Genomic DNA, 26907 nt, shown 5'->3' with positions numbered 1-26907 from the left:
GCCTGTGGTGTAGTGTGTATAATAAGAAAAAGTAAATGGAGTATGGGTTTTAACTATGACTTCATTCCTTATTAACCATATGAACTTTGACAAATCTTTCTTAACATTGCCATACGTCAGTTTTCTCTTCCGTAAAATAAAGGAAATATTACTATAAAATAAGGAAAAGCCAACTACATAGTTACGGTGGAAATTGTGTGATTATGCATCTCAGTTTTCCCCCACAATTACTTCTCAACATTTGAAAGTTTGCTTATCTGTACAAATGATGTTCCTCTATTTTAGGGAAAATAATTTTATTATGAGGGATAGATTTTAACAATTATTTAAAAGTTGCATGTTATTTAATCATAGTTTGTTATACTAGTCAAGAGAGTTTTTGTTCTGTTTCAGTGAAAAGCAAGCCCCAAATCTTAGTTGCAAATCATAATAATTTTTTTTCCAGGAAACATAGTCATGGAGGGTTAGCAAGAGATTGAGGTGGGAGGCTGGCTTCCAGAAAATCGCTGAGGAACCCAGGTTGTGGGAAGCACCTCCACCTTGTAGCCACAACTTCTGGAACATGCGGCCTCCTGGGCTATGGAGGCAAGGACAGAGGCAGAGCAGGAGGGTCTTACAGCAATAAGTGCCTCAGCCTAGAAGAGTCATATATCATTTCTACTCACAGGGCAAGGGCCAGAAGTCATCACATCGTCCTACTTATCCAAAGGAAGGTGGGAAGAGTAGATTTTCATACACCCAGAAGGACAGAGGAACCCATACTGGTGACCTTTAGAGATGTCTTATGCAGGTGCTAGACACTCTGTGGTGGTTTCTGCTAGCACTGCTTTCAAATGTCTTTTGCTTTGAGAATCAGATTTATCTTTCTAGAAAAAATTAACATATGCTATTTGGCTGACTCCCCAATATTACGCATTTTTCCTTTTTATTTTCTAATATATACCTGGAATGTTGTACTTCTTGGTAACAGATTTTGTAGTCCACCATGAAGACACTCTCTGAAAAAATAGATTTGGCACTGTTTGGACCTTTTTCTTTGCTTGTGAAATCAATCTTGAATATTTTAAGACATCTTGTAAAGAAGGAAACAAAAGGAAACAAAAAGTAAAATGAAAATCTTCTCCTTACACCTCTTTGCCCTACACCTGTGTAAATGTGGACATGGTTCCTCTGTGGGCACAGTTCCGGAAATAGCTCCACTGATTACATTTGCATAGTTACATACAACATTTCATCTTGCAGACTTTTCCTTTGCTGTGGAGAACGATCACTTCTGAGTCTCCAAACCTCTGCTTACACTGTTTCCTCAGGTCCCACTGCCTTATCCACCTTCAAACAGATGTAGAAACCCTCATCCTTAAAGACCACTCAGACTCCACTTTCAGGACAACTCTCCCTGCCCCTCCGGCTTTTCAGCCCTTCTGGCTCTGGAGTCCTTAGTGCATAAAACACCCTCACCTATTTAAGTCTAATCAGAAATAGAGGGGCTCTGAGTAGGCGTCTGCCAATCAGGAAGTTCACTGGGAACAGAGACTGTTTTGGACTAATATTTTATTTGTTCAAAGGATCAATAACAATATTTTTCATATGTTTCATGGTCATTTTACTGAATTGGTATTTCATATTAGATTTTTTAATATTTCCCCATATTGGGAAAAAAAATCTACCTGAATATAGATACCTGTCCATCCTATGCATCAGAATCAATCCACTTAATTTTCTTTATCTTTTTGTTTACTCCTTTTTTGTCTTTCCACAGATTAAAAAAAAAAAGTGTACGTTTCATGACCATGAAATGACGTCCCCAAACTAAGGTTAACCTCACTGGAAGTTATAGTTTAAGGCAATCATTTTCCCTGTTATTCTGTAAATGGGGAAGTTGACTGATGACTACTCTTGGCTGATGCATGTTTTACTTCAGATAGTGTGTATTTATATTTTAAGACATTGGCTATTTCTAAGTTATAGTAAAACAGATTCCACATCATTTTATTAAAGGTGAGTGTACATCAGTGTGGGGAAGTCTCTTTTCTAATTGTCAATGCATTCAATTATGTTTTTCTCAACTGACTTCACTATATTTAGGATAATTAATTTAATTGATTTTAATTGTGATAAACAGTGAGATGACCTATAGTTGAAAAGTTTGCTTTATAAACCCCTGGCAAACTCCTTTTCGTTGTGGCCCTACATGACACTCTGGCACATAGATCCTTCAACAATATCCACTTTATGAGTAAGGTATTTTCTTTAAACTTTTCTTTTTAAAAATATATTTCTCACATAATCATATTTTAAATTGATTATGTTAAACGTTGAGTATATGCATGTGTGCCTTATGGGATTGTTCAAAGTCACAAAAATTACCCTCTCTGGGAATCTCGCTGGCCAGCTTCCATCATTACACTTCCTTTGTGATTCCATTACATTGTCAATTGTTTTTATTTTATGGTGTATCATTGTTTTATAATTCTTTCCTCTCATATATTTCCCAAATAGATCTGAATGACAAGTACTATGTCTCTCTTATATAGATATCTGTCTACTTAGTCCTATACATGTGGTTTGTTTGAAAGATATTTATTAATGGACTAATTAACAGAAAGCGAGATAGATGCAGGAAACCAGATTGACTCCAGTTCTTGGAGTATCAGCTGTTAAACAAAGCCTTGAATAATGAGCAGACTTTTCGTAAGGAGTGGTAGACAATGGAAGCCTCCTGGATTAGGAAATATTACAGCCTAAATGTTTGTGCCCCCAAATTCATATGTTGAAGTTCTATCTCCCAACATTGTGGTATTTGGAGGTGAGGCTTTAGGGAGGTAATTGGGTTTAGATGAGGTCATGAGGGTAGAGCTCCTGTGATAGACTTAGTGCGCTTCCAAAAAAAGGGAGAGACTAGAGCTTTCTCTCTCTCCTCCATGTGAGGACATAGAGAGAAGTCAACTGTCTACAAGCCAGGAGGAGAGCTCTCACCAAGAATCAAATCTGCTGGCACCTTGATCTTGGACTTCACAGCTTCCAGAACTATGAGAAAGAAATGTCTGTTGTTTAAGCCACCACTGTGGTACTTTGTTATGGCAGCCAGGGCTTACTAAGACAAGAAGCATGTTAATTCATGTGATTGTGAGTGCCTGGATTGTTAGTAGAACAATGGTTACTTACTTATACTTGGCTGGAAGTTTTGAACTGTTTTAAGAAGTAGTATTAACAAACACTGTGGAGTCAGACCTCCATCTAAGTGAGTTACATCTGTTGAGTGATATAATCATTTCAATAACTTTGATAGCAATACTATTAATTCCGTGTTAAATGTGGAAACTAACGCAAGATCAGCTTGCTCAAGGTCACAAAGAAAATAAATGTCAGAGCCAGGGTCAAATCCTCATGCTGTGGGTTTGTTTCATAGCTAAAGAACTCTGATCTTACAAAAAACAAATCTTTTCATTTTGGGGGGTAATTTTAAATGCTATTGTGTTTCTAATTTTTTTCTCCCTGTTCATTATTATTATTTAGAAATCAGAATGATTTTTTTTGTTGATCTTTTTATCCTACAATTTTGCTAAGCTTACTTGTTAGTTCTAGGAGTTGTTTTTCAGATTACTTAGGATTTTCTACACAGGTTGTCTTGTCATCTGCAAGTAGAACAGTTTATTTTTTTTTTCTTTTGCAATTATTATGCTCTTTATTTCTCTTTCATGCCTTATGACATTGGCAAAAACTTCCAGGACTATGTTGGATAGAGTGGGGAGAGAAGACATGCTTAGTTGGTTTCCAAATTTAGGGGGAAATATTCAGTATGTCAATATTAAGTATGATGTTAGCTATAAGCTTTTGTAGATGTTATTTATCAAATAGAGGAAAGTGCCCTCTATTCTGAGTTTGCTGAAGTTTGTACTATGAGTGTGTGTTGGATTTTGCAAGATGCTTTTTTATGCATCAATTGATATGATCATATGATTTTTTTTCTTTAGCTTGTTGATACACTAGATTGCAATGATTGATTTTCAAATGGTAAATTAATTTTGCATTCATGGGATAGACCTGACTTGATTATGATGTCTAATTCTTTTTATACACTGCTGGATTCAATTTGAATATATTTTGTCAAGGATTTTTGCATCTAAGTTCATGAGAGATGTTGGTTTGTATTTTTCTTCTCTCTCTCTCTATCTCTGTCTTTACTGTCTTTGTGTGGTTTTAGTATCAGGGTAATATTAGTCTCATAAAATGCATTAGCAAGTGTTTACTCTTCTGTTTTATATAATATTGGTATTAATTCTTATTCAAAGATTTGGTAGAACTCTCCCGTGAAAGACTAGGGGCCTGCAGAATTTTTTTTTAGTGTTTTTAAATTATGAATTCAAGTACTTTAATGGTTATAGGACTATTCAGATTGTCTGTTTCACCTTGGTTGAATTTTGGTAGTTTCTGGTTTTTGAGAAATTGGTCCATTTCTTAAGTTGTCAAATTTATGACTATGCAGTAGTTTAAAATGCCCCCTTATTATCCTTTTAATGACTGTGATATCCTGTTACATTCCTGATATTTCTGATTTGTGTCTTCTCCCATTTCATCTTTATTGATCTTGTTCCTCAATTTTATTTATTTTGTTGATGAATGGGCTTTTTGTTTCATTGAGTTTCTCTACTGTTTTTCTGTTTTCAATTTTATTTATTTCTGCTTTCATCTTTATGATTTCTTCCTTGTGCTTGCTTTGTATTTATTTTGCTTTTTTTCTAATTTCTTGAAGAACTTAGATTATTGATTCGTAAACATTTAGTAGTATGCATTTCCTTCTCTGCACTACTTAAGACATATTTCACGTATTTTGATAAATTTTATTTTGATTACATTCAGGTCTATGTGATTTTTATTTCTTTTGAGACCTCCTCTTTGACTCATGGGCTATTGAGAAATATCTTGTTTAATTTCGAATTATTTGGAGATTTTCCTATTGTGTTTCTGTTATTGATTTCTAGTTTGATTGCATTATAGTCAAAGGACACATCCTGTATGATTTTAATTATTTAAACTTTTTTCATTTAAAATTTTCACCAAAAACCTTGGTGAATATTCTATGGACCAAATCTTGTATAATGGACTTCCAGCAAATCCACTTGACATTTGCCCTGAAGGGAGAAGTTACCTTTACTAGACTGGGCAGCACAGCAACCTGCCCCCTGGAGGAAGGTGCTTTCTGGCTTCCAAGACTGTTTGCTCTGCAAACATACTTGAAACGGTAATCTGGAACAAAGCCTATAACTGCCTCTTCTCCAGAGATGCACAGAAACTGAGAAACTCATGAAGAATTTCCTCCCCACAAAACCATTTAGTGAGATCTTACCTCAAATTCTATTTTGAATTCCGATAAGATTACAACAAATTAAAAAATTATTTTGCCAGTAACTGTCATCTTTATAATATTGAGCTCTGTTCTTGTTCACTCAAGTTTTCCCTCTTTGCATCTAAGGAAAATTGTGCAATTTTGCTAATAAAAATATCTGCAGATTTCTTGTTAAATACTTACATATTAAGTATTTCTTGTTGCCAGTTTTATGTAATTTCTTTCACTTCAATACTTTTAACTGATTATTTCTGATATACATAAAATTAATTTGATTATTTATTTTTCAATTAAACACTAGTTATACTCTGAACTTATTTCCTCCATACTCATGTTTTAATAATTTTCAGTTAGTTATCAATGATTTCTTTGTTGCTATGATAATAATCAAATAGGGATAATGTTGTATTTTCATTGCCAAAATATGGATTATTTGTATAGGTTCATTAGTTAGAACTTTTAGATTAAAAACAATTAATGCCGTAGTGGGAATCTCAGTCTTTTCCTGACATTGATGGATTTGGACTTGGTGTGTCAATGCAAGTATGATGTTGGCTGTAGAGTTCTCATTAATAATCTCTCTGGAAAGGACTGGAGGCCAGTGGGATGGGATGAATCAAGACATGCATCCTTTTGCTCATATCAACCCTACAAAGTTTCCGTCCTGAAAGTGGAATTCTCCATAAGCCTCTGCCTCCTTTAAGCTGGACTCCTGTCTTACAGGAAGAAATTAGAGTAAGCAAGAGACTCCCTCTATTGCTGGGTCCCCTGAATTCTGCCCACCATGTTTTTCAGCCCTGCTAAGCACTTCTCTGTTGTTCTGAGGCAGGGCATCCTTTTGGCCAAGGAACTAAGTCAATGATGCAGACAGAGAGGCAAATGAAGTGTCAAGGCTACAAGGGAAAGTCCTTGGTCAAGTGCAGACATTTTCAGAGAAAGAAAGTGTCCCCAAATTCAGCCAGTCTTAAGAGATTGAGAACTTAATCTCTGTAGAACTTAAATCCAAAATTTATGTGGAAGTAAACAGAGCCAACAATTTGATTTGGAATTTTGGACCTATTGTTTGTACTTTGTGGTAACAGTTTCAAGCCCTGATTCAAGACAGGTGACTGATTGTCTTGTCTGTAACAGATTGTCTCACTGGGCCCCTCCAATTCCAGTATCCAAAAGAGTGGGCAGACCCAGGAGGGGCAGTTCTGTAGTTTAGAAGGACTATGTTGATAATAGATCTCCGACATACACAAGAAGCATACTGGATGCTTTGCTGCATACTACATAGACTTGCCAGTTATCATGCTCTCAATGATTGCCATGGATAGACATTTACTTATGGCATTAGTCATAATGGGCATGAACTTGCATACAAGGGCTTCATGTTGGTTTACTGATCATCTCTGTGCCAGGTGCTGTGCCATGATGACATGATGCTCAGAGATCTACTCCATAACAAAGAGGTCCTCCAACCCCCTTCAAGTTGATCACTGTCTAGTAAAGATGCTAGGACAACTGCAGCACTGGGCTGGGCCATTGTACTGTGTAAAAAGTGTAACTAGCAGAGTGAGATTACTCCTCATTGATGGAGGGTTAATGAGGCAAGACTTGATAAAAACTGCATTCGTGACTTCACATTAAACTTTTTATTGATCTTCTAGTTAGCAACAAATGAAAGGATGTAGGTCTGCGAGAAATTTATGGCAACGTCCTCTGGAAAAAATTTTAAAAATAGTTTTTCTTTTTTAAAATTATTTTGAGTAATGAAAAATCCTTTGTTGTTGATTTCTCTTGCAAAAAAATGTATATAAATGAATGAGAAGAAGAAAATATCAGGAAGACAAATAATGGATATTTCCCAGACAAAATATATATATTTAAAAAGTAGAAGATGTGGAAACACCAATGAAATAGATTTGAATGATGAAGTATTAGCTGAAGCACAAATCAAGATGTTATGTGACCTAAATCCTCTCAGTAAAATGAATGAGAAAATTTACAGAAAAAAATTGAATATATTAATGTTGTCAAAAAGTAGAAAGGTATGGTTGTACAAAAGGATCTGTATTAGTTGGAATAGACTGGAAAGCTGCAATAACAGATTAACCACCAAAAATGAGTATCTTAAATCACAAGAAATTTTGTTATTTTCCTTACATATCATCCAGGTGAATGTTGTCTTCCAGTTGGTGCTCTCTTCCACTTGTGCATTCAGAAACCAGATTCCTTCCATTCTATGCTCCACAGTTTCCTGGGCTTCTTCCTCATCTGCACCTAGCTGATGAAAAGGAAAATAGCATGCGCCAGATCCAGAAGAACCATTTTGTCCTCCGGTGCATATTTCATTGGAAAGAACTTTGCCATAGGAACTCACCTATTTGCAAGGAGGGTGGGAAACGCAGTTTAGCTGTGTATCCAAAATGGTGAAAAACAGAATTTGGTTTCCACAATAGAAATTGAACCAGGAAGAGAAAATAGATGAGGGGAGAGAAAGAGGAGAAGGCCTATGAGAAGAGAATAAGAACAGGGAAGATTTAAGAACTGGAGGGAGAAACCCAGAAAACAGAGGGATCCTATGAAATCCAGGTTAATATTCTTATTGGGAATCCCATGAATACTCTTTCATTTTCATGACGCAGAAAGAACTCTTGCTGGAAAGAAGATGCAAGCTGTTGACATGGGATAGGCATCATGTTAGCCAAAAAGCAGCAATGCTTCATAACATTACCCAGGAGATTGGGATTTTAAATCCTTTCAGGAAGAGAACATTCATATCAATTTTTTTCATTTGGTTCACCTATGGTAATTGTCAGAGTTCTTAACCTCCCTACAGATGATGTGCCAACCTGGGATGTCTTTCTCTTAATATATGAGAAACCTGTCTTGTGGAAGGGGCTTCACTGAGTCCTAGGGGTCATAGGAGGTCCTAAGTACAAGATCTGTCTCTGGTCTGAGCCTTGATGCAGCTACACTGATAAATCTGAACAGTGGTTTCTCCAGGGCTAGGTAGTCTGGGCCAGACCTCCAGCCTTCTCCACGAAACCTCAGGGTGAGCTTAACAATAGGAAGGCGTGCCTCTTCCCTGAATCTATTGGAACCAGCTTCTTTCCTTTTCCTCCCTTTGTTGAGTCCTCACGGGATTTCTGCTTAAAAGAACTTGTTTTGGCTTTTGCCTGGAATGAGGAATATGTCTCCTGGCATCAAGCATATGTATGTGGATTCAACTCTGAAGATTGTGGCTTTAAAAAAAAATCATCACCAATAATGCAGATCACCTCAAAGCTATTGCTTTCTGGAGAATTACCTATTTGTTTTAATTTAGTTCTCTAAGATCATATAAATAGTAAATAATTAAAGCCAATAGAAAGGTATAACTTATTTCTTCTATATTTCTATGCATAATTGTATTCTCATTGTCATATTGTCTTAAATGCCAAAGTATATTTTTTTTCGATGTTTGATTTTTCCTATATTGGTCTTTGAGAACAGAGTTGAGAGTTCACTCAAACAGTTCTAAGTGAAAATAGTCAACCTATTAGGGTATATTCTTGAATAAAATCACATTGCTACATGTGAAAATGCCGGCTTCTTCCCACAATTTGAATTTCCATGAATGTGTGTGTGTTTGTATTTATTTTTCTTTTTTTTTTTGGAGTCATGCAAGACAATTTTCAGTGTCCTAAACACAGGTTATTCTGGTTTTGAAGCCAAGGGTAAGGCAAAATGATTACTTTAAGGATTCTCACTCTTAGCTAAGAGAGTAGATCTGATAATTGTCACATAAACATCAAAACCAAATTGTTGTCAGCTGTGAGGGATGTCTGTGGTCATACCCTACAGGACTTTGTGCTGCAGAAAGATTTTGTTCTTGGCACAGTTGACACCAGTAGAGTACAGCAAATGCAGCAAGTGGCAGAAAGGGAAAGATAAGAGTTCTCTAGTGAGAGTGTGACAAGATGAGGCCAACTTCAAGAGAGAGCTCAGATGACTTTAACTTTTAAAATGTCTTTCAAATCAGAGACTCTTTGAACCGAAATTTATGAAGATGCGACTTTCATTTCCCTTTAACTTTAAAGTGATTCTCACCCTCAATTCACATAATTTTCTTCCAAATGAATATGTTTGTTATGAACTCAGATTGGTCTCATTGTCCAATTCATTGATGTATGGATCCTTGTGCATTTTAAAATCAATATGCTGTAAAGTTCAGATTCTTCTGTTACTGATGCGTGCAAGTGTTTTAATATAGAAATAACTTTAGTAGTCTTCCCGTGATCTTGACTCCAAAAGATAAACTAAAAGCCTATCATTTCAAACCATCTGCAGCGTGGGCTAAATATCGCTGTCACAACATGTTCTACAGCCGTTAGAGATCCTTTGTGTAAAACCATTCAGTGGCCTTTTATTGTTTCTACCAAAAAAATAAATGCATAAAATAGCGTTCTCTTCTCCAGTTAACTCTAATGCCAAATGCTGTGAGTGTTGGAAGAGATAAAGAAAAGTTTACTGTTTCTTATTTTGGCCGCATTCCATCTACCAGTTGCTAAGTAAAGGTTAGCAAATTAATGAATCAGGCTGAGTACAAGGAGACCATTAACTTAAGCATCGTTTTTGGAGATAGCTCTAAGAAGAGAGTAAGTTACATTTGGGGCTTTTCAATAACATTTACATGCAGACTCACCCATTGTTGGTGTTTTCCAGAGTGTTTAAGTAAGAGGAAATCTTCACCTCTATCTGGATAGCCAAATTACATGAACACAGCCAGTTATTCAACTTCCAGATGCCTCAAATCCTTCAGCCTCTGGAAAACTCAATAAACGATTATAATAGAAACAAGCTTTGTGTAAAGGATCCAAAGACTTCAGTTTCAGTAGGCTTTTAGTAATAGTCCTATTACTTTGAGAAATAATGCCTAATCTTTCTGGAACTCATTTTCTAAATTTGCAAAATGAGGCTATTTGACACACAGAATTCTAAGTTGCTGCTTAGTGTTTAAATTTTCTATCTCCCAAAGGAATTAAATCAAAATAAAAGTAACATGACTTTGATTTTCACTGGGATGAACAACTCAAGATCCTATGAATGTGATAAGACTACTTTGGTTTACAAGCTGAGTCCTATTATTGGTTGTAGACTCTCGTTAAAGAGATCTGCTGGGCTTATCATTTAGGAGCTCTGAAAAAGGGGAAAAAAAGGTGAATTTGGGTAAAGAAATGCACAAATGGGGAAAAGAATGAGGTATTCTAAAGTAGAAGATAACTAAAATTTTGGCAGAGACTGGAGGCAATAACAGAGCTAGCTGAAAAAAAATGGCAGGGAAGAAAAGAGAAGTACAGTATTCAGCAAGACAGCAAACGTGGTAGTACAGCCATTGGAGTGGTATATATACCACTTTCTGGATTGCTGCATAGATACCTAATAGGTCTTCTTACACGGTCTCTTGACTTCAACCCAGCTCTACACTGCTGCCATTTATTTTTCTGAAATCCATGGTCATATGATGAATCATGGCTTTCCTATTTTTCTTCCTCTTCAATAATAAATATCTTTAACATATTCCCATTAGTCCAGTGGATATACTATCAACAATTCAGGCCATGTTGCACGTCTCTCCACTCTGCCCTAACCCTCTATGCTCTGCCATGTGCTTTCCAGTTAACAGGATGGAAGCCATTAGCCAATCACTGTTCTTCTGTCTCCTACCTCCATGCAGCCTCATAGGCTCTTCTCTTTGAGGGAATACTGTACTTCCCCTTCCATAATAATCAACATTTAGGTACTCTTCAAGATCTCATTCAAGTGTCACTTCCCCATGAAATGTTTAATGCCTATCCCAGTTTATTTTATTATTTCTTGTGTGTTCCTGGGGTACCTTTTATATTCTACTTCTTTAGCATGTACCACACTATAATCATTCATGTACTAGACTGTAATAAATGCCTTGTGACATCCCTTTAATTGGTTTATTATATTCTGAGATATAATATTTTGAAAAATGGGAAGAGATATGTAATTTAAAAGTTGTTTTGTACACAATAGAATCCAAGTATGTGTGTATGTATATGTATATGTGTATGTGTGTATATGCATGCATACACCTATTTATAACTACAAATCTCTTGACTGTTGTCACTGGATTGCACAGAAAAGGCCAATCTGTGTTGTGTTCTGTTTACTCTGTAAAAAATGTACACAGAATATCTGTGTACCTAAAATTCATTAGTGCTATTTAGGAAAGATAGTGATACTGCACCTCTTAATCTCAAGTTCGTGTGCCTAATGTGCAGCAATGCAAACACTGAGACATTGGTGCTTAGACATGGAGAAAGGCTCCATTTGAGTTGGCCAAGATGAGAAGGCAGGAGCATGGGTTCTCTCAAATCTGCCTTTCCCACAGCAAAAAGCAGGGCGGTTTATAGAGCTAAGGGGCTTGGCAAGAGGAGCTTTGGAGAAACAAAGGGGTCACTCCTGATAAGCCTCTGGGAAATCTGCAACAGCAGCTGGGGGCTGGCCAACCAGGGATGGCAACCTCCTCAAGGGGCCTTCTCTTTCTTCTGCAAAACAAACTCACAAATCCTTGAGACCCAAGTCGCCCCTCCAGTTAAACCAGAAAACAGCAAATTGACAGGATTCATAACAGGGTCAAAGGCAATCACGTTCTTACTGAATATCTACAGTAACCCTCAGGTACCTGGCTTCAATACTCTAATAAATTTTCAATCTTCCTTCTACTCTATATTCCAAATTTTATCCTATGACTGAGTGGGACTATTGGGAAGCCATAATTTTGGACCACATAGCTTGACCTCCCACAGAAGAACTTTTACTGAGTTACACTTTAGTGATATACCTCTAGGTTTCATCTAGAATTGCTCAAAAAGCAGTGCAACAGCAGAATTGGCTTTGGTATGGTTTCTAAAAAATATCATTCAGGACATTATCTTGATACCTTCTGTGTAAATTTCCATGTAGGACAATTCTAGCATTTAGTGGCAAAGACATTTGTGTGCTTCTGATGAACTGATATGTTATTTTGTTGCTGAAATGAGAACTATGTCAATTGTTAGGCTTTCCTTTTTACTTTGGTTGAAAGAAAAGTGCAAGTGAATGTATAGTAAATTATGACAATGCTATCAGCTCTTTGAAATGCAGTATTTTCTTCTTTTTCCGCTCTATCACGAATCTGCATGTATCTTACATTTAAGACATATTGTTCAACTTTTCAAAATAGTTTTTTTAAATATTTATATATAATTTTTTTTTGTGGCAAAGTCAAATGTTTCACTACCGGAAATGTTATACTTTAGTGTTGTGAATTCCTCAACAAAGATGCTTTATTCAACCTCCTTAACCATTTCTTAATGGTAGAGGTATTACTGGCAAAGTATTTCAACCAGAAGCATAGCATGGCTAAATGTGCTCTCTTGTGAGAATGGAGACAGACACTTAGAAATGCAGAAGGAAGCAGGAGAGGTCTCAGCTTTAGGAACTGACTCCTGCCTAGGGATTTGAGGAAGATGAATGATATAGCAGGCAAAGTAGCTCACGAGGCACAGGCTTTGTAATAAACCTCTGAGGGAAGGCAGAAGAATATGAATGCAAGGAGAGGAAGCTGTCATTGTAGAGCTTCCAAGGGTAATGCACAGTCAGCCTGGAGAATGCTCGGGAAAGCATACAGTGCTCTTTATTTTTAATAGACAGGGAATTTAGGCCCAAAGATGGAAACTCAATGCTAAGTGACTCTTGAGAAATGCTGTGTTGGACAAAGTAGATTTACAGCTTGCCAGGAAAATCTATAACTTTATCTCTGGGGACACCTGGATGTCTTGTTTTCACACTTGGCCATGATAAGGACAGTGGGATTCGTGACATGCTGTGCAAAGTCCAACACCATTTTCTTAGAGTTTCCACCTGCATGATCAGTGAGCAAGCCTAGCTTGACTACTTGAACAGAAAGGCACGAAACCCCACTGAGCTTTCTGCTTCGAGCTCTGTGGAAGCCAAGATTCCTCAAACAGAGCCCTGTGGCTCAATCCAGAGACAGAGCCTGTGTGTTGAGTAAGGGCCCAGGGGTGTCTGTTGGCACCCTGGCACTTTCCTGCATTCCCTTCTGCCATCCAGTATCCTTTGTCTTGGAATAAAAGGCTTATGCGAACATGCTCTGAGGAGGCTGGTGAGCCCTTTCAAATATTTGAACTTGTGATTTTCACAGGTCCAAACTGCCTCAGACAGCTTTGGTGTGGTGGTGGGAGGCATCCAGGAGGCCAGCTGTGCAGTGGGGGAAAACAGACATAGTAAAATGAGATACAGTGGAGCTCTGAGTCACAAAAATGCTCATGCATATTCATACAATCATGCCACTGAAATTCTTTCTCAAAGAAATGATACAAAGGAGGGAAGCAAATAGAAGCATGCAACAGAATGTTCATCATAGAATTTTGTCGTTAGCCGTGACATGACTGAGGACAGAAGAGCTATGAATGGACAACAGGTGGAAAACTTCTGATGTTTCAAAGTGAGGTGCTAAATGCCTATGCAGACTTGGAAAAGAAGTGGTGGAAGAAGGGTGACCTTCAGCTCCACATTGCCTTGAGAGTTGTTGAGAATTAGAGAGGATTTCTCGGGAGAAGGGCTACGGGGTCCAGTCTCCCCCACAATGTGGCGAGATATAGGATGTCTGCTCTCACCTGAAATTCAGTGTCTGGGGCTTCCAGGAGCTGGGGGAGCCTGGGCGAGTTCTGTGGCTTCACAGACACAGACAGGTATCTGAAAACAAAGTCTTCAGCGAGAGAGAGAGAGAAACAGAAGCAGCCTGTGGTGGCTGACATGAGCTGAATGTGAGAAGTAACTCTATTCCTACTAAGAGTGTTTTCAGGTCCTCAGGGCGACTAGAGTTACCAAAGCATAGGGCATCCAGTTAAGTGTGAATTTCCATGCAATACATAGGACATAGTCCTGCTACAAATGATTTGTTTACTTGAAGTTCAAATTTAACTGGAGGCCCTCTGTTTTTATTTGCTAAATATTGAAAATGATAGGAACCGATGGTAAAGAATTTTTGCTGTGGTTATTTCAAGAGGGTGTGCTCCTCCCCTCCAAGGGGCCAGGAGATGTTAGTGGTCCAGAGCCTGGAGGCCAAAGGTCAGTTGCAGGCCTTGAGGATAGGGTCATGGGCAGCCTGTTGGAGAAGAGGAATGTCTGAGACTAAAGAGCCGCAGCCAGAAGGCTGCCTTAGAGAGTCTCTAAGGATGCCTGGGAAGGGCCTGTGTGCTAAAGGGCCTTAAACATCCTCCATGGCAAGAGGAATCCCATAGCAAATGACGACTTTACCTGTGAAGCAAGACATGCACTCGTCCGTATCCCTCCCTGTCTTTATCATGAAGAATCCAGAACGTTCAGGTGGGTGGGAAAGGAAAGTCAGAGTCAAAGTTTGGGGGAGAAGGAAAAAGCCAATGATGGTCTCTTTCCTCCCCTGATCTCCAAGTTGAATCTGATCCAAGGAGTGGAGGTGGGAAGTTATACTAGGGGAGATGTGTCCAAGTGGAGAAAGGAGGCTCCCCATAGAGACCGCAGGAAAAACCACATCCTACAATAAATGTACACATGTGATGACGTTCCCACAATAGAGAAAACAAGCTTAATAGAATTGAATTGTTAGATGAGTTAGGTGCAGAGACTTCATAGAGTATTGTGAAGTCATTAGAAGTTCATGCATTTATTCAGTCAGTAGGTATTTACTGGACTCCGCTCTTAAGTACCCAGTCACTAAACTGATGCCGGGCATAAAGTGATGATCATAAACAGAGATGCTTGTGAGGCAAATACAAATGATGGTTGTAAAGTTTATATAGCAACATCGAAAACAGTGGGCTATGAGGTTAATGAAACATTGAGCTACACTGAAGTGACTCTGCTCTGGTGTTCGCTCTGACAAACTGCAAATAACTAGGGACAAGACAAAAAAGTTCTATAGACAAAAGAAAAAATATTTTCTCATTATTTCATATGTTTTCTGTTATTTTTCATTTATTCTTTCTATAATATAATTGGTAAAATGTCTGTGAGTATTTGTGTATGTGTGTGTGAATGTTGTGTGCGTATGTTGTGTGCATACCCATATATTAAACATCATCGTAATTTATACAAGGGGGAAGTCAACATGAATTACAGTAAGAACGCTTCTTCTGTAAGAGCTATGTCTTGAAGCAAAGCTTGAAGGGCCAGAATGATTTTGATGGGTAAAGATCGTCACAACTGTTTTCATCAAATAACATGCAATGCTTCTGGGTTCCTCCAAAATGAAATCAATAATTTGCCCATGATACTAGACTAAATTGACTGAATTTCCTAGATCCTTGTTTTGCAGTTACTATATTGTATTGACCAGGTCATATACTTGCATTAAAAATTTAATGGTCTCTACCTGTGTTTCCATGATTCAACTGCATTTTTCACAGAGAAATAAAACTTGGAAGAAATAAACAAGTATCCAGAGCAGACCTCTGTAATGCCATAGGAGTCAGAGGCTGAAGAAATGGAGGAAAAAGTAAAATAGGAGATTGGGGAAAACTCAAGTTATTACCAGCCTAGCGACCAGTCCTGACAATGTGATCATGCAATGGGGTAGCATGTAAGGCCTTCATGACTGGAGAAAGCTCACGGAACGACCCATTTCATAACTCTGAAGCCCAGACTTAGCAGCTCTCAGCTGACATTCTTCTCCCTCCACATAACGGTCCTTTATTTAATCTTTCCTTAACATACTCTACTGATAGGAAAGGGAGCTTTGTAATTCCAGCTATTTCATAGGAAGGAAATGGAAAGGCAGCCTGCTTTTTCCTTCCTTCCTTTCTACCTTCCCTCTTCTGTTGAACGCTATATGAATTCATGTTTGAATACTGGATGTTTTAAATACCAAAATAAAATCTTTTGTTGTCAATATCACTTCCTGAAGAAAACATAATGAAATAAGTCCTATATCTTCATATAAAAATGGTAGAGACAGGGGGCCAGCCCTGTGGCCGAGTGGTTAATTTCACGCGCTCCGCTGCAGGTGGCCCAGTGTTTCGTCGGTTAGAATCCTGGGCGCGGACATGGCACTGCTCATCAAGCCACGCTGAGGCGGCATCCCACATGCCACAACTAGAAGGACCCACAACTAAGAACATACAACTATGTGCGGGGGGCTTTGGGGAGAAAAAGGAAAAAAATAAAATCTTTAAAAACGTCTACTCTTCAAAAGACCACTAATAAAAAGACAAGCCAATGACTGAGAAAAACTATTTAAAAAAAAAAATGGTAGAGACAGATTGAAGATTACCTAAATATCTGTTATTATTGTAAAAGTTCCAGCACAAAGACAATAAAAACTCACAAAATATGACATAATGTATTTGAAATCTATATTTAGTAAATAAGTAATGGTACAAAATCTATCAGTTATGTGCAAATATTTAGAAATACAAATTCTGGAATAAAAAAACCATTTCCAAATGCAATTTGGAAACTCAGAAACAACATTCAAAACTTATGAATGTTTGAAGGCGTGAGTAGACCTTATAAGGTGACCTGAAGATTGACAGAGGTTGAAAATACAAAAACCCTAGAAACCTCATTTATCGAATAATAAAGGAGTTAGTGAAATAATTGATGAGACATTTATTTTACCTACTGCTAATGGTTGAAGTAATAAAGGTCAAAGTTTGCAAATGATTGATTTTATGTCTTTTTCAAATAACACAGCTGATTATAGAGTTAGAGATATCACCGAAAATGAAGAACAGAAATTTTTATTGTAAATGTAATAAAGTCAATATGCCTCAGTACAAAATGATAAATACAACAATACTGTGAATGCATTTAATTTTTTGTGTGTGTGTGCCAAAGAAGATTCACCCTGACCTAACACCTGTGACAGTCTTCCTCTATTTTTTAGTATGTGGGCTGCCAGCACAGCATGGCTGCTAACAGAGACATGTAGGTTCATGTCCGGGGATCAAACCCAGGCCACTGAAGAGGAGCATGTCAAACTTAACCACTAGCCCACAAGGGCTGGCCCTAATCTGTTTTTCTTTTAAATTAGCTATCAAGAGGGGCTGGCCAGTGGCTGAGTGGTTAAGTTTGTGCTGTCTTCTTCAGCAGCCTGGGGTTCGCGGGTTCAGATCCAAGCCACGGACCTAGGCATCACTCATGAAGCCATGCTGTGGCAGTGTCCCACATACAAAATAGAGGAAGGTTGGAACAGCTGTTAGCTTAGTGACAATCTTCCTCTAGCAAAGAGAGGAAGATTGGCAACAAATGTTAGCTCAGGGTCAATCTTCCTCACCAATAAATAAATAAATAAACAAATCAGCTATCAACAAAACAAAAAAGTCTATGAAGATATTTAATAACAAACAAATCATACAACTGAAGAAGAAAATTCTAAACTTTTTGACTTCACGACAAAAGTAACAAACTGGGAGTGAGGTAAGAGGTTGCAAAGAGATGGTACCAAAGATGCAATTGCCCAAATGAGTTCATTTTTTTCACATACTTAAGGTGTAGCACCTAGAGGAAAACTTGGGGAATTGTGTAGATACATACAAGCCCTCACTAATCGATGACCATCTATTAATAAGCTTTACTTAATAGCATTTCTAAAACTGTCAATCATGTTAAGGTGGGACCCTTCTTGACTGACTGTCAGCTTTCCAACAAGAAACAGTGTCTACAAGCAACTAGCTTCTGCTAGAGATTCCTGCTTTCTTCACGGAAATGTTCCCACTCAATACAAGCTGCAGATAAACTTCAAGTTTACCGTGGGATTGGCCTTTGGGAATTAGCAATTTCTAGTATATCTTGCTAGGATGCTTGCTCATTGGGACAACTTAAGTTTATCTTTATAAGGCAACATTCCAGGAATAAAATAATTCTGTTAATTACAAAATCAAAGTTAGGAGGGTAAACAAATTGTTGAAATGAATTTGATTCTCTTCATTCTCAGAACAAAGTGGTTAAAACCTTTCTGAACTAATACATTTTAAACTTTATGAAAAGACCATTGAAATATTTGACATAAATATCATAATAAGCAATAACAAGCAAGTTCCTGAGCAAGAAGGAAAATAATATAAGAACTTTTTTCCTCCCATCTTTTGTTGATGTCAAATAATTTGAGCCCACAGCATTGATTCTAGTGTTCTTTTGCTGACTTATTGACATCAAACTCTATTGAGAATCACTTACACAACTTTGATTGGATTTTTTTTCTTTTCTACAAGAAAATATGGTTATATACTTTCTACTTTACAGGAACAAGTACTCAAAACATGGAATTTCCACTACTGCTTGATATCAAAATATCTTATCAAGGTCGAATTTTTTTCACGTCTAAGATACCTTTTCTTCTTGATCAATAAAAGCCATTTTATTTTCTAATTGGGGTACTTATTTTCAGATGTGCATGTTTGTTATTCAATTAAATAATTATAACACATTTTGTTGGTGTATAACATATTTAATTTTATTTATTATATTTAAACTTCGTACCATTGTATGGTTTTCATTGCATTTATTTTCACTTACATCTTTTGGCAAGAAGTTTTAATTTTTGCGTTGTTTCTCCCTAAGTTAGTTTATAAATTTAACACTTCCAATACAAATACTAGTAAGTTTTATATGAAACTATATTAAAACAACCAAAAAATAAAACGCTAAAAGCCTATGACAAAAGAGAAGCTACAAGGCTGCATTAATCTTATTAGATATTTAAACTTAGTATAACATTCTTTAGCTATAGTACTGGTATATAAGTAGGTAGGTAGACACATAGCATAGAAAATGCAGAAATAGACGAGTACGTATGGAAATTTAGTATCTGATAAAAAGAGCATCTCAAATCATTAGAGCAAATATGGACTGTTTAATAAATGGTGCTGGGACGTTGGAGGTCCTTTGCAAAAAGTTAAAATTAGATCCAAAAGATACGTAGAGGGAATAAGAATATACCTAAATCAGTATTTTGCAACTGGGGCAATTTACTCCCATTTGTCGATGTCTAGAGACAGTTTTAGTTATGATAACTGGGAGATGCTACTGTCATCTACTAGGCAAGGGCCAGGGATACTGATAAAATGCTACAATTCACAGGAGAGAGCTGACAGCAAAGAATTCTTCTGTCCAAAGTTTTAATAGTGTCAAAGTTGAGAACTTCTACTTTAAATGGATCAGAGATCCATTTAAAAAATTATATAATAAAAGTACAATAAGAAAACACGAAGTTGTACTTATCAATAATGTGGTTGTGGGGAAAACACTTCTAATTTAAATAAATTGTGGTGTATCTTTCAATGAAATACTACATGGGTGCAATAAAGATTGAGGAATATCTCTATGAACTCAAGTGGAATGAATTCACGATAGGCTGTTAAGTGGCAAGAGAGACAGAGATAGAAAGAGAGAGAGGAGAGTATGCACTCACTATATGCTAGCTGTTCTATAATAAACAGGAGGAAATAAATACAAATACATTTTAAAAGGATATATACGCTCGTCTTTACAAATAGAAACACAAGAAAAATAAACCAGAAACTATTAAGATTGTTTATCTATAGGAGTGAGAAGGAACAGATAGAAGAGATAGAATATATTTCTCTGGAAACAACTTTTCGTAGAAGTTTTGATATTTGGAAGCTCATTAATATTTTAGATATAAAAGGAAAACAGTGACAAAACCACAAGAATAACAACCGAAACAAAACAAGAATGGAAAATAATAGAAGCAAAACAGAATACAAACAGACACAAATGGACCTCAGTGTATTTCAACTGAGTAATAATCACACCCAAGTGATGAAAGAAGAATTAACCCAATAACTGTTGAACATGGTAGATACCCTCAGGCTCAAGAGAAAAGATCTGTGAACTCATTTTGAAATATTATGTGCAGTTTGTTTTCCACATTGTGTTTGCTTTTCAAAGTGACATGGATTAGCAATTTTGAAAGTATGTTTATGTAATGTGGGATTGGATAAAAGATTAAATTATTGAGATTTTTCACTTTCAGATATGTATGGAAAGTGAAAAGACTACAATGAATTGTATGATGTTAGATTGGAGTTGAGTGTGCCATGTGGAATTAAGAATGAACTTATGGTTTTTCATAGATAGATATATGAGTATTTAGATGTATATCTGTGTGAGTGTGTGTATTTTCTTTGCCAGCTCTCTCTGCTAAAAAGCCTTAGGAACAGGCCTACAAGTTTGAGCTTGCCTCAGTGTAGCAGAATGCCAGCTTGGCTGTCTGTAAGGTCTGAGGATTAAGGACCCCCAACGTTGAGACTCAGTAGTGATCTCTAGGGCTGAGCTCTGCAGGAAAAGAGCAGAGATGTCAGCAGAGCTGCCTAATTTGTCAGGCAAATTAGACTAGGACAAGGAGCAATAACAGTGGCTATCATGGCATGAAAACCAAGATCCCCTTTTTTTCCCCATATTGCCTGAGCTCCAGGGTATTACTCATTGAAAAGCAAGAAGGCACCAAGGTTGATTGGTCTTCATTTTCTTCAATTTAGTCAGAGGAACCTTAAGCCAGTTTAATGTAAGTAGAAATGAAATAAAATTAGACAGCCAAGCATCAATAAGCACAGCCATATCTTAATCTCTAGAAAACATTTTCCAATAATAGAAACTTTGGCCCCTTGGAGAAATGATTTCAGTACCACAGGCTGAGGTATTTTATCATCAGAAAATAAAGATGTGCACAGAAAATGATGAGATCACGCCAAAATGAAAAACAAAAATTCAGAACAATAGGCTTCAGTCCATAGCAGGAAAAGCTGAACATAAAAATAACTAGAGTAATGTATTATAACCTATTGAGTAAAATGAGAGAGAGAATGACAAAGTAAATGGGACAAAATGCTAACGTGGTGAACTGTAAGTGGTATTTGGGAGTTATTCGTATAATTCTTGAAACGTTTCCTTATGTTTTAAATTATATCAAAACAAAAATATTACAGGAGTACCTCACAAGCCAAGATATAAACAGAGTGCAGAAAAAGTATGCACAAACAGTGCAGTCATTTCAACAGTAACTAAAGAATTAAAGTCCAGGGCTTTAGATCCCCTCCTGAAGGGTTTATTTCCGATGATTATTCTGGCATTATGCCAGTAGAAGTCCAATGATAGAGAGGTTCTTGTGAGATTCCTCCTCCTTCTACAATAATAGGTACGGAGCCTAGAATTTGCAGAAGAAAATGGAAAGCCTACTGACATATTCCAGTTCCAGCTAAGATATGGTAAGCATGCTTCACACTTTCTCTTCCACTGAACAGAGCTACAAAATCTGGAAAGAATGCATGAGAAGCTATTTGAAACCTCAAAAATATATACTAGCAAGCAGATGGAGGAAGAACATCAGACCTTGACGTCACCAAATTTGAGATGAGCTCATCATTTTTTTCTCTCTCTGTATCCCTCACCTGAACTCAACATAGCTAGAAACTCAGAAGAGAGCTCTGTGGTGCAGAGAAGAAGAACTCCAGCTCTAGCTCAGAGCTGGGAACAGGAACAGTTAACACTCAAAGGAAGAGCTGGAAATCAATGCAATCAAAGCTGGTTCTTTGAAACAATCAACAAAATTGATCTTCTAGCAAGGTGGACAAATGCAAATAAAAAAGAAGACACGAACTGCTAACATCAGGAATGAAAGAGGGGATATCGATATAGACCTAATTGGCCTTAAAAGGCTGATAAGGGAATGCTATAAGCACATCTACACATAAACTTGATAAATTTGATGAAATGACTCAATTCCTTAAAAACCGCAAACTACCGAAATTCATTCAAGACTTCCAAGATCAAGGAGTCAACCTGAATAATCCCATAATTACTAAAGAAATTGAATTTGTAGTTTAAAAATTTCTGAAAAAGAAATCAGTAGTACCAGATAGTTTCCTTGGTAGATTCTATCAAACAATTAAAGGATAACAACAATTCTACAAATCTCTTCCAGAAAGTAAAAGAACATACATTGCTTATTTTATTTTATGAGATCGGTTTTTCCCTGATAACAAATGCAGACAAAGAAATTACAGAAAAAGAAAATACAGACCTATGTCCCTTATGAACAATCAAGCAATAATCCTCAACAAAATATTACCTAACTCCATCCAGCGTTATATAAAAAAAGAATAATATATCATCACCAAGTCATATCTATCCTGGGAATATCAGCTGAGTCATTATGCAGAAAACAGTCAATAAAATCCACCATACTAATAGTCTAAGAGAAAAAAATCTACACAATCATGTCAACTGATGGAAAAGCTTTTGACAAAATACAGTGTCCGTTCATGATAAAAATGTTCTGCAAACTAGAAGTAGAAGGAAACAGATGCAACTTGATAAAAGGTATCTACATAAAGCCTACAGCTACCATCATATACAAGGAAGGACCATATATGTTTCCCCCAATATGGGGAGCAACTCGAGAGTGTTCACTCCCATCATTCCTATTCAACATTGTGGCGGAATTCTCAGCCAGAGCAATAGCAAAACGAACAAACGATGGTATAGATTTAAAAAAAGGAAACAAAAATTATCCCTCTTTGTAAATGACATTATTATCACACAGAAAATCCAATGAGATCACAGGATAGAAGACCAATGAAAAAAATCCCAAATGTATGTTTATATACAAGCCATGCACAAATGGAAACAAAACAAAAGAAAGAGTATTGTTTTTAAATAGTTGCAAAAAATAAAATTACCAAGTATAAACATAAAAAGACGGTACAGGATTTATAGAGTGAAAACTACTAAACATTAATGAAGGAAATCAAAGAACTAAATAAGTAGAGAGACTCACCATGAACTTTGGATGAAAGCCTCAATATCATTTCAGATATCAATTCTCTCCAGATTGACCTATAGATTTAACGCAATACCAATCAAAATCCCAGCAGAATTTTTTCCGATATATACAAGCTGATTCTAAAATGAATATAAAAGTTAAGAAAACCAAAAAGGCTAAAATGGTTTTGAAGGAGAAGAAGAAATTTTGTGCAATCACAAACTACTTGATTTTAAGCATTGTCTAGAAAATGACAGTATTCAAGATAGCATGGTATTGGCAAAGGAACAGTCACTGGCGTCAGTGAAAGTGGAGAGTCCAGAATTGACCTCCACAAATATGGCCAGTTGGTATTTAATGAGGTTGCAAAAGCAATTCAGTGGATAAAGGGTAGTCTTTTCAACACATGGTTTTGAACTCTCCATGTCTAAAATAATAAAGCTTTTAGAATAAAACACAGGACGTGAGTTCTTCAGTGTTGCGTGAAAAGCCAGGTCTATGAAAGAATATATTGATAAATTGGACTTCATCAAATTAAAAACGTTTTCTCTACAAGGCATCATTAAGAAAATGAAAAGACAAGCTATAGACTGGGAGAAAATATTTGCAAATAACATATCTGATGAACGACTTGTATCTAGAAAACATAATTAGTAACCCTTGTCGCCCCTACAGTGATTCTCCTCTGAATATTGGTCATCTGGATAACCTAAGCAGAAAAGGTAGCATTGTCCTCCAGATGGGGAGAGTCTTTGTGTGCCTTTTCTTCTTTCGGATTCTAGGCGACCATGTGGACTTCATCCTTCCTCAAAAGCATGTAGGGCTCCAGTTAGGTATATTCAGCTTTTACATGTAATTGTAAAAATGTGTTATTTGGAATAAAAAGAGTAGAAACTAGTAAGGACATGAAACCAAAAGAATCACCTGATGTTTAATCCAGAATCAATTCTTGACAATCATAAAAAGAGAAATATGAGGGAACAATGTTTTTTCTTCTGAACATTTTACATGTAGACTAATCATTCTAAATTTCCCTTAGTTGTTCATTTTTTGAAACATCCTCAAATCTATAGACACTTGTCATGAGTTTTTTTTTTTTTCCTATTGTGCTAAATATAATGAATGACTTAAAAGGGCCCACCGGATGACTTTAACAACGTTCCTATTCCTATTACCGGATGACTATTGTTGGGGAAAAATAGCAAGAATGGCTTTGCTTATAATGATGAAAACTATGCTTGACACAGCAGAGTTCCTGTGACTCTAGCAGGAGAAAAAAACTCAAATTGGACGTGAATGAACAGGTGGATGAATGTTCAAAATGACAAGGTAGTGTGTGAGAGGATAAATGAGCCAAGGATACAGCCATGGTGATATTTAAGACCATCTAAAAATCTGCTTCAGAGAAAAATCAGCAGTCATTGTGATGGCAAGGACATTTCAGGGTTTATGCCAACCTACTGTATTTCAATGCTGATATGCCCTTTTTCTAATGCAGGAGCTGACGTAAGGTAAATGTTACTGTTTTATAGAAGATAAATGGCAGAGAAAAAATCCACATCCACAAGAAAGACATCTGCTCCTTAGTCCTAATTCTTCTTGACATCTAAGATTTTAATTTATTTGATGGGGTCTTGCCTCATAATGAATTATAGGAAAAGGTTTTATATTCATTTATCCTGATTTGCTGTGAAAATTCCTTATTACTTTTGTTCTAATTTAATTTTCAAAATGCCCTATTCACTCTCAAAAATGCCCTATTTTGGACAGTAAATTATACCATTACCATAATTATGAACTCATCCTGGATTAATCTTGTAGGGACTTTAACCAAGATCCTTTAACATGGCTGTCTCTAGACTTCAAGAGCACTAACCATCTATCCCATCTCTGCTGACAGCATCCTTCCTAGTTATCCTGAGATGGCAACAGCTTAGGACTCAATGAGGCAATCTTGTTGACTCACAGTGATTAAAAGCATGGCCTTTTGAGGGGGAATGTCAGGGCTTAAGACTACTTTGTCATTACTCTGCTGCATAACCTTGGACAACTATGGATATCTATATATCATTTCCTTGATCTCTAAAAGGGAGTAATAACAGTGCTTGCCTTTTGAGCTCACAGTGGAGATTAAATGAGTTAACATATGTTAATCACTTAAATATGATTGATGCAGAATATTTAAATGATATCACCCTAAATTAAATCCTCTTACCCAGCTTCATCTTACTGAGACAGACTTTGCCTTTCCTTTTTCTTCACATCATCCTGAAAAAGTAATAACTTGTTGCAGGCTTTCCGTTGAAATCTATACATTGCCCGTTACTCTTTTTTCTCTCTCATATATTTACTTTTTCTAATTCAGAGTCTAATTTGTATTTGCTTATTTTTCTATGCATTTTTATTTATATCTAATATACTTCTGTGTTTCTCTAGGCTTTCCAATAATGATTGAATATCTTGTGGATGTTACCCTTAGAGATCAAAATCCTCTGTGCCTTAAAAGAACATGATAAATGTGATAGAACTCATGGAAAAGAAATATCTCTGCATTTCTAAGTTGAGTAAACAATTTTATATCCGTAATACCATATTTAAATTTGACAAAATTGTTTTGTGTTAGTAAAGAAACAGAAATAAGACTAATATGTGGAGAGTACATGTACAGGTTGAAGCTAAATAGAAGACATTTCTAAGAGTCAAAATCATCAATGATGTGCTGACCTTTTAATTAATAAATTTCACAACATAGATATACTCAAACATATGATGGGCAAGGATAATCTTCTAGTGTGTGTGTGGAAAGGAGGGGTAGAGGGCTAGTTAGGGGATGGGTAGTTGGGCCAATTGATAATTTTTAAGTCCCTCTTTCTGTGAGATTTTTAAATCTCAAATACAAATAAATGTATTTTGGAAAATTCATTTACTAAGGAAATTTATGGCTCAGCATTTCACAGAGTGAAAAACATTATTTCAATTGAGATAGTTACCTACTTTATAAATCCATTCTGTGATTTCAGCTTCCTTGGATTGGACATTGAACTGTCTGTATTCGTTTCAAGCATAACTGTCAACTTGTGTGCTCTCCCTCTCCCTTGCTCTCCCAAGGAGGAATCTGTAAGCAGAATGGCATTGAAGGGCACAGTTCGGCTTTGATTGACATGTAGTCATTGTCTTTTCTATACATAACTTGAAAAGAATTGCTAATTATTGATGAGCTAAAGAGTAGACTAAATGATTATTTCAAATTGGAGTGGTTCAAGGGCCAAGTGTAAGGCAGAGGTGATTTATCCATGTCCTTTCATGAGTCACATGGGGTAAGCTGCTTGTCTGAAAGATATTAAGGATCAGGACTGCTTGCATTTCAGTAGGAAGCTCCACTGTGACAGTCTGAATCAAATCTATCTGCTCCCGGGATAATTTCTCAAGTCAGCTGCTCTCCTCCATACGAGTAATTGGGTCCAGGTTAAGTAAAATTAAAGTCTGGCTCTCTGTGGTAATAGGCCCCAGCTATTGCAGGCACTGTCAAGTCCGATATGTGTCTCCTTGACTCTTTTACCCTCTGCATGCTCCATGCGTGGTAAGGAATGGAAAGTGCAATTATATTTGATAAACTCAAAAGACAGAGTCTTTTTAAAAGAAAACAACTTTTCATTGTTATTCATAATTTTTGAGAGATGCCAAGAGACTTCTCAAAAGACAAAGAAATAGGATAACCTATTGACTTATTCTTAAC

The sequence above is a fragment of the Equus asinus genome, chromosome 1, assembly GCF_041296235.1.
Source record: "Equus asinus isolate D_3611 breed Donkey chromosome 1, EquAss-T2T_v2, whole genome shotgun sequence".
In the NCBI taxonomy this organism is placed as follows: Eukaryota; Metazoa; Chordata; class Mammalia; order Perissodactyla; family Equidae; genus Equus; species Equus asinus.
This window is presented reverse-complemented; position numbering follows the sequence as displayed.